Source organism: Helianthus annuus, chromosome 13 (genome assembly GCF_002127325.2).
Source record: "Helianthus annuus cultivar XRQ/B chromosome 13, HanXRQr2.0-SUNRISE, whole genome shotgun sequence".
Taxonomy (NCBI): Eukaryota; Viridiplantae; Streptophyta; class Magnoliopsida; order Asterales; family Asteraceae; genus Helianthus; species Helianthus annuus.
In genome coordinates, this window is record NC_035445.2 from 68,225,714 (window position 1) to 68,234,506 (window position 8,793).

The window sequence follows — 8,793 nt, forward strand, 5'->3', positions numbered from 1 at the left end:
TGACACATTGTTTTATCTAGTAAACAACTAAATAACTATTTTGGAAAATATATATAAGAAGTTAAAGAAATAAATAAAATGAGAATTGACAGTTTGCTCATGAGAAATACATAAAGTTTGAAGTTGTATATAGGTTGATGGTCTTGTTAGGTGAGTGGAAAACCCCAAATTTGTGGCATAAAGCACTGCAATTGCAATTGGCCCATTCATGATCCATGATTTAGTTTGTGGAAAATGACCTTTTTTAGGCACTAGTCTGATTGGCATATAAAGAGAGCAACAACATTAGTCAAAAAAAGATAATAAAGCACGTCAACCCACCCACATGAAGTCTCAATGGACCACGTGCCCCTCACTAACCTATTTGAAAACACTATAAAAATCATGTAAAAAGCCATTAATTGGACCATTAAGATCAAGATAACATATACTATAAAAATCATGTAAAAAGCCATTAATTGGACCATTAAGATCAAGATAACAAAAATGACAGGCCATAACAGCTTTTCAGGATGGAAAATAAAAACAAAGGCCTAAACTAGCACATGAAAGTTGGTTAATGTATATTGGGTATGAAAATCTGGACCAAAGGAAGGTGTTATTTTCAAAACCAATTTTATGTTTGTAAGAATCGTATAAAGCATTTGTATGTAATGTATTGATTATTTTATGAGATAATTGGATAGTCGGTTATGTAACCGTCTTTTGTATCACACTTAAAGCAAATGGTCCAAGTGAGGTTCTTGTAGTTTTCAGCACCCCTCTCCTATGCACAACAATTACGGATATATGTTTAACAACTATTTGCTTATGTTTGCTACTAGAGTAATCATATGATTTTAACGGTTTTTAGGTTAATCGTTTGTAACAGTTTTTACATACAAATGTGTGTGTTATATACCTAAAAACTCATTAAATTAATTTGTTCATATGTCATTTGTGTTATATACCTAAAAACTCATTAAATTAATTTGTTCATATTTTTTTAACGTTCAAACCTTTTCCTACATATATGTTAGGTTATGCGTAGGAAACATTCCTACACAGAACTTGCACATTTGCATGTTTTACTAATAAACAAAATTTGTTCATTTTTTTATTTTCAAGATAGATAAATAAATATTACATTTCAACAATTTTTTTATATTTTTAAATCAGACTCTCATCTATATACACACATACTATACAAAAAAATTGTCTATTTTACATTTTCTTGATGGTATCATAGCTACCTTGTTAAAAGGGTGACATCTAAAATATCATTCATATGGCATTTATATTATTTGCGTTTCTAATCTGGTTGTTTAGTGCTGGTATATTAGGAATATAACTTGAAGGGGCTTTGTGTAACTCTGGAGGGGCTTAAGTAAAATAAGTTGCAAAGGCGGTGTACTTATCTCAAAGTTCAAGGGGCAAAGTGTTATGTGTGAAGATGCTGGTATAAAAGGAAGGCCTTGTTCCAGATGGTTCTGTTGTTACTCGTTCACTAGTACCTGTTATCTGGTTAGTTGTTTCTTTGATCTGTGGCGATCAGATTGCTTCTTGTGTGCTGTTCATCATCTCATCCGTAAGATAGTATTGGATCTGATTGTATTCATCATCTCGCCTGTGAGATAGTTTAGATCTGGTTGTATTCTTTCCCTGTACACTTTTGTTTTTGCTGCTTGTATTGTGATCGGCTGTTTGTATATATCAGTCGATCTGACCTTGTTGTTAACAAGATCTTACTAAGTGTAAGATCAAGGGTTTGGTTGGGAGTTTTTTTGGTTTGGGTTAATAATAAAATTTCTGTCACCGTTTTGTCGCTTTTTTGTGTGTTCGATCCTGTGTATTATCGATACCATCAGTTTCTACATGGCATCAGAGCAATTATTGCTCTTGATTGTTGTTTCCGCTGGTATTATCTCTGGTTTATTGTGATTGTGTAGGTTATTGTTAGGGTTTCTGGACTCAAGAAACCCTAGAGGAGCGATCTTGGGTGTATTATCAAATTAGGGCTTAGAAACCCTAATCGGAGGCTGTTGTGATTTTCTTGACGTCTGATTCGTGGAGTGAAGGTATGCGTTGGTCTTTGTGATTATCTATTATCACAAAGCAAACTAACCAGATTTTTCTTCTTTTGCTGCTTGTCTTCTGATCTTGATCGTGTAACCCTTGAAGGTTACAGATCAGATCTGCTATAGGAGGGAGTTAAACGCTTCTGTAAGGGTGTCCTAACTTTCTCTTGTTATTTTTCTTGTTATTTCTCTGTTCAGTCATTGGGTCTTGATTTTCTTGTTACTTGCTTTGTTCTTGGTCTTGAGTTGTTTGTTGCTTCTGTTGATAAGCTTGTCCAGGCACCTACAGAGTGACGAACCTAGAATCTGGCCTCTGTCACAGACAGCTGATTTGTTGTTATTCTCTTGATTGATTGTTAGTTGTTTACTTGCTTTTGTTGTGATTAATATGGGTGACACTAGTACTTCTGCTACTCTCATTAGCAAACTTGATATAGGTGATCCTTTATACCTTCATCCTAGTGACTCTAGCACTTTAACCATTGTTGGTATAAAGTTAAAAGGTACTGAAAACTATCCGGTTTGGTCAAATGCTATGAGACTTGCCTTAGAGGCCAAAAATAAATATGGTTTTATTGATGGTAAGTGTGTGAAGTCAAAAGATGATGTGGTCATAGCAAACCAGTGGGATAGGTGTAATTCAGTGGTTATTACTTGGCTTTTGAATTCTATATCTGAGGAGTTATTTTTGGGGCAAGTTTTTTCCAAACTTGCCTCAGAGGTCTGGACTGATTTGAAAGAGTCATTTGATAAGGTGGATGGTTCTATTGTGTATGACTTATATAAAAAGATAAATGGAATTTCTCAAAATGGAAGCACTGTTGCTGAATATTGTAACAGACTGACAACAATGTAGAAGCAATTTGATGCTATGGTGCATCTTCCTTCTTGTTCTTGTCAGGCTGCTAAGGATTATAATGATTTTTCAACTCTTATTAAATTGATGCAGTTTCTTATGGGGCTTGATGATGTTTATCAGCCTGTAAGAACAAACATACTAACAAGAGAACCATTCCCTTCGGTTAAAGTAGCTTTTTCTATAATATCTAGAGAAGAGTCTCATAGGATGGCTTCTAGTGGTTCAAAGGGTCAGAATGTTTCTTTTGTATCTAAGTCTGGTCAAACATTTGATTCTAGAAAGAGAGTTGTTAGAGGTCCTAATCCTAACCTAAAATGTTCTCACTGCAATATGATTGGTTATACAGTTGACAGATGTTTTGAGATAATTGGTTATCCTCCTGGTGTTAGGAGAAGACCAGGGGGACAGTTTGCTAAGTCTAATGTGTCAAGTAATAATAATAGTAATAATAATAAGTCTAGTGTAACTGTTGGGTCTTCGAACTCTGTTAGTGTCACACCCCAACCGATGGCGGAATCATCGGGGCGCGGCACTGAGCGAAACAGATTGTTCAGAAGTTTCCACAACAACTATCATACAATTCAGTTATATAACACGTCCCATACCGTGTCCCAAATAATAACATGTTATCGTAGAAATCAACTAAACAATATGGGAACTGTTCCGACAACTCAAATTCTTAATTATTACAGACCGAATTAAAATATTGTTTTAAGACTTCTAGACGGCTAACTATAGATCTTACTGACTACAGGTGCCAGTACAAGATCTACAGATAATTATGGCCCTGGAGCAGGTATATGGACACTGTCCTAAGGTCACTGGCTCCTAGAAGCTTATTATTGCCTCGCTTCCCTAGCACGCTAGTAGCTTAAACACCTGTCACATACGTTAAAATAAAAGTCAATACATATAATGTAAAGGTGAGTACACAAGTTTGATATAGCATATAAAGTTCGAAAGGTTTACGCATAACCAAGCACGTACACAAGGGCAAACGATGCATGTAAATTATCAACATGGGACCATCGATACCAATGACTTCAAGTTGACTGTCCGAGACAGTTCGCAATACATGATTACCACCGTAATCCATGCAAGTAATTGTCCTTAGCAACCCCCGTGTGAACGGGTGCTGAGTCCAAACTATAGTACTACGTTGCTAAAGCAGGTAGATAGCACTCCACGTGTAAACATAATAAACAGCAATCATTTAGACAAGTAATACATGCAAGTAGGTTAGCGTTCAAATAGTTTGTGTTGTTCGTGAATTTGATAGATTACGTATGTAACACCCAAAAGTGCTGAAAGCAAAAAGGGATCGAGTATACTCACAGTGGTTGATCGTGGATTGAAAGGAGCACTGAGAATAGGTTAGCCTGAATAGTTCGATAACACAACGATGAGTAACGCGGAAAAAGTAAACAATGTACTTGGATCGAGTAGGCCATTCGATCGGACAGCAGTTCGATCGAGTGGGCTGTTCGATTGGTTTGAAAGTCCGTTCGAACATCCATTCGATCGGCCGGCTGGCTCGATCGGCTGGTTCCTTCAAGTGGATTGTTTCTTCCTTTGATGTGAAGGATGTGTTTGTGTATGATGGTTTGTACTACCTTTCAAGTTGGTCGATCGAACAGCTGTTCGATCGGTTAGCCCAACCGATCGGCTAGCACTTCATTGTTTTTCAAATATGTCACTCGATCGGTTGGCATGCTCGATCGGGTGACATTCCAATGTTTCGAAAAGTCTAAGTGTTTTGGAAGTATAGTATCTCATGATCCGAGCAGTAATGATTACAATCGAGTGGCGTAGTCGATCGAACAGTACCTCGTCAATATTACACTTCATGAGTTTGTGGGACTAAGTGCTAGTCGATCGGTTAGCCTAGTCGATCGGCTGGCATAGTCGTTCGGTTGGGCTGTTCGATCGAACAGCCTAGCCGTTCGGCCAGCTTCTCGATTCGGTTAACCTATCACTTAACACTTGGTTATTCCCGTTAGTTGTTGATGTTTTAGAGATATTTTGACTACGAGTTGAACCACAAAGCTGAAGTCCCTACTTAGTCTACTGACTCGAGCAGGAATCACCCAAGCTCGGCCAGAGGCGGTTTGGAACTTAAGTTTAACGTTTAACCCGAAATCGGTATATCTCCCGGTAGAACCCGAATCTTGAACCATGTGTTTGTGTAGATTGATTTGTAAATCGGTTCAAGTCTCGTTTTCACCTTTTTGAGTGTAAAAGAGTTGAAAGATAGATGAAAACCCATCTTCCAATCCTTTTTCACCGTGAAATGTTAAGATCTTTGGTAGATTTTAGGTTATTTATGTGGAAATCGGTTAGATCTAAGTTATTCATGGTGGAATGATGCCAAAACTTAGTGTTCTTGAAGAACACATGATGACATCACCCAAGAACACCTAGATCTTGGTGATTTCATGGATGAAATCCAAGTTTTGAAAGATAGAAAGATGGAGAATCGATTAATGAACAAAAACGTACAAGGATTAGAGCGAAATACTTACCGGTTTGGGAGAAATCTGAGATTTAGTGAGAAGAAGAGGCTGGTCGGTCAGAGCTTTTCCAAAAGTGGAAAGTTTGACAAGGACAGCCCTATTTATAGGCTTCCAAAAGAGGAAAGGGTCAGCTGATCGAACAGCATCTCTGATCGAGCAGCTGCCCGATCGAACAGCCTGTTCGATCGGCTAGCCTGTTCGATCAGGTTGCCCTGTTCGATCGGCTAGCCTGTTCGATCAGGTTGCCCTGTTCGATCGGCTAGCCTGTTCGATCAGGTTGCCCTGTTCGATCGGCTTGCCTGGTTTTGAGTGTTTCGCGACGATTTTTGATATTTCGACTTCGATGAACGATGATTTGAGAATGATAGAATTCCTAATCAAATTACTTTTAGTCTCAACTACTATATCTAACATACGAGCATCCTTACAACCATTTCGGGTTCGATTTCCATTGAGTTTGATTCACCTTTGAGTCTTGATTGATTTTGATTGATTCATGATGTGCGTGAAGTGTGTTATATTTTTAGATATATTTTTAAGCCCTTTTTACACTTTTAGCCAAATTTTAAATTTATAAAACACGATATTTACTAACACTAAACACACATATGGGCAAGTGCACCCATCGTGGACGTAGTATAGTGTTGGTAAGATACCGAGGTCGTCCAAGGACACAAGAGCTTTTAATACCGGTTTATCCTCAACGTCTAATCAAATCAAAAAGTTAGAAAAATGTTTTAAACTAAGAAAAATAAAAACTAACTAAATGCTGAAAAAGAAAATAAAATAAAAACAGATAGACAAGATGAATCACTTGGATCCGACATGTGTATTAGTATAACCTTTGATTATTTTTGCACTTTTGCACTTGTTTAAGAGATTATCTTAGTTATTGTAGTAGGCCCCTTTTTCGGAGGTGACGTTACCCTCAACCCAGTAGTTTGAGTCAGCAAGGATACAATCCTAAAGGGTCGGATTATTGAAAGATAATGAATTAAGTTATTAATGCAAATTATGGTAGGCCCCGTTTTCGGCGGTGACGTTACCCTCGGCTAAGTAGTCTGAGTCAGCAGGGATACAGTCCTAAATAGCCGGGTTATAGTATTAATAGTAGTTAGCTTATGAGGGGGTCAAAGAGTTTGGATCCCCGCCATCCAATACCTATGGGCATTGAAGGAGATCCTACTAAATTTGACCCAGGTCCCAAGCAGGACCTCTAAACGCTGAACAAGGGCAAGACCTTTACCAAACCGTTCCCTTAACCCCCGACCAGGTAGCCAACATACCTCCATATAGACCGTGGAGATATGAATGGTGAAAATCTTTTATTTTATATAGACAGTAAAATAATGCCAAGACACCACGGACAAACGATAAGGAAAGATCACCTTCAACATAAGTAACTAGTTATTAAAGTCATTAATACAAAACCAAATAAAAAGTGCAAAAGATTAAAAATAAAAAGTATTATACTAAACACTTGTCTTCACCAAGTGATGTAAGAGACTTAGGCAAACATGGCCTTGATTGTCAAGAACTCTTACGATCAATCTTGGATCCCGAGACGACTCACACACTCTATGATGGACAATGGATGATGGTGGTGGATGATGGTGTTATGGTGGTGGTGGGTGGTGGATGAAGTGTGAGAGAGGTGGTGTGCCAAGGGATGAGAGAGAATGAAGCCAAGCTCCTCTATTTATAGGCTGAACAGAACGCTGGACACGGCCCCGTGTTCGCTGAACACGGCCCCGTGCCCGTCTGACATTCTCTCTCTTCATTAATTGTAATTGCGAATTACAATTAATGCGCCTGCTGTACTTTCAACACGCCCCCGTGTCCGCTGGGCACGGCCCCGTGGTGAGCAATGGAAGCTTCTACTGGTTTGTCTTTTCTGCTGCTTCCTGGGCACGCCCCCGTGTTCACTGGACACGGGGCGTGTTCAGGCTCTGTTCTCTTCTCTTTGTCTTGGGAGGTGCCGTTGAGGGTCCGGGCAGTTTACTTCTGTTCCTTTTCTTGTATTTATGGTAGAATTAGTGGTCTTTTTGCTTCTTTTGTGATTTTGAGCTCATTTCATCCTGAAAATACAAAAGGAAGACAAAAACACTCTTTTTCCAACATTAGTACTTAAAAAGGGTTAGTTTTATGCCTTAAATGATGTGTTTTATATGTTGCATTTTACACACATCAAATACCCCCACACTTGAACTTTTGCTTGTCCTCAAGCAAAACTCTTTTAATGTGGCTTACACTCCCAAATGGAATAGGTAGAAGAGAAGTTTTTTTTTTTTTTTTTTTTTTTTTTTAACTTGTCCTAGAGTGTCGGGAATCCAAGGTTTGTATAGGTTCTATTTTTACCTTATTTACAATCTTATTCGTCATGGTTTATTTTGAACTTTTTCATAAGATAAACTACTTAATTTGGCATAGCATGCCTTATTAAAATTCCATTTATATACAAGTTCACATACCTCACGGGAGATCACTCAATCACTCGGCCGAAGGTGTATATTTAAGTGAATCGCTCGAGAGCGGCACGGATTTACATTTTCCATATGCTTGCCAAGCGATCAATCCTCCTCCTTTTTAACTTTTTACCTTTGTAAATATCAAGAGGTCTTTTGGGGTGAAGGCTTGGGTTTAAAGGTGGGTGGTTGGTTAGTGGTTAGTAAAAAGGGCGAAAATCGTAACAAGTGTCGGTTTTCGTAAAATACCTTATTTTTGGTGACATTTATTTTTGAAGTATTTCTCCAAACAAGCTTTTTGTAGCTTATGTTTGTTTTTGACTTCATCAAAATTTTTTTTTTTTTTTTTTTTTTTTTTTTTTTTTTTTTGATCACGTAAAGGTATGTTTATGAAAAACCGAGTTTGTCACAAAAATAAAGGTGAAAAAATGAAAAAGGTTTTTGGTGGGTAGAAAATTGTTTTGGGGGTAATGAAATGAAAGGTTTAGGCTCAAAGGGGTTTTCTAGGGGGATTTTGGGTAGGTAAAAAAAAATGAAAAATAATGGTTTTGAAAGAAAAATAGTTAGTCCTAATGCCTCCATCATTTACTTACTTGGGTTTAAGTTGGTAAGGACCGGGAATGTATCGTCGTGGCAAGTTCTAGATTTGTAAAGACCGAGCGGCTATTCACACAAGAAACGAAAAATGAGCATTTAATCTAAATATGTGTATTTTTATGCTCAATAAAGGCTCAAAACTCACTTTTTGTGGGAATGGGTTTTTAATGTGACCAAGCATATATAATCGAATTTTAGCTAGACTTGTTATACCGTTTCATAATTTTCTTATGTTAGTTCTTTTTATCACGACGCTATCGGTTGTAAGTTTGTAAAAATATAACCCTTTTATAACTTGTTAT